Genomic DNA, 1,096 nt, shown 5'->3' on the forward strand with positions numbered 1-1,096 from the left:
CCCCCCCCTTTGGGGGGGGGGGGGCCCCCAAGGGGGGGTTTTAAAATTTTTGGGGCCCCCCCAAAAAAAGGGGGGGGGGAAAGGGGGGTTCACCCCGGTGGGGGGGGAAAACCCCTTTCCCTTCCCCCATTTTTCCCCCTTTTTTGCTTTTCCCCGGGGAAAAAAAACCAAAAGGGGGGCCTTTTTTTTTTTGGGGGGCCCCCCCCCCCTTTTTAAAAAGGGGGGGGGGCCCCCCCCAAAATTTTTGGGGGGCCCCCCCCCCCGGGGGGGCCGCCCCCGGGGCCCCCGGGGGGGGGTCTTGGTTTTTTAAAAAAACCCCCCCCTTTTTGGGTAAAAAAAAGGGGGGGGGCCCGGGGGCCCAAACCCCCAAAAAGGGGGGGGAAAAAAAAATTTTCCGGGGGGGCCCCCCCGGGCCAAGGTTTTGGGGCCCCCCCTTAAAAACCCCCCCGGGGTTTTTCCCCCCCCAAAATTTTCCCAAAAAAAGGGGGGGTTTCCCCCCCCCCCCCCTTTTTTTAAAAAAAAAGGGGGAAGGGGGGGGTTTTTGGGGCCCTCCGGCCCGGGCCCAAATTTTAGGGCCCGGCCGGGATTCCCACCCCCCCAAACCCGGGGGGGCCCCCCCCAAAAAGGGAAAACCCCCTTTTGGGGGCCCAAAAAAAAAAAAATTTTGGGGGGGGGTTTGGGGGGTTTTTTTCCCCCCCCCGGGGGAAAAAAACCCAAGGGGGGGGCCCCCCCCCCCAAAACCCTTAAAAAAAAAAGGGGGGGGATGATTTTTTGGGGGGTTTCCCGGGTTTGGGTTTGGGGGGGGCCGGGGGGGGAAAAATTTCCCGGGGGGCCCCTTTCCCAAAAGCGGGCTTTTTTTGGGGGGGCCCCCCCCAAAGGCCCCCCCAAAATTTTTTTAAATTTTTTAAAAAATTGGGGGGGAAAAACCCCCCCCTTTCCGGGGGGGGAAAAATGGGGGGTTTTCCCCTTTCCCTGGGGAAAGGGGGGAAAAAAACCCCCTTTAAAAAAAAACCCCCCCCCAAAAAAATTTTCGGGAAAAAACCCCCCCAAGTGGGGGGTTTTTTTTTTTTAAAGGGCCCAAAAACCCAAACCCCCC

This window comes from Penaeus monodon, chromosome 20, assembly GCF_015228065.2.
Source record: "Penaeus monodon isolate SGIC_2016 chromosome 20, NSTDA_Pmon_1, whole genome shotgun sequence".
NCBI lineage: Eukaryota > Metazoa > Arthropoda > Malacostraca > Decapoda > Penaeidae > Penaeus > Penaeus monodon.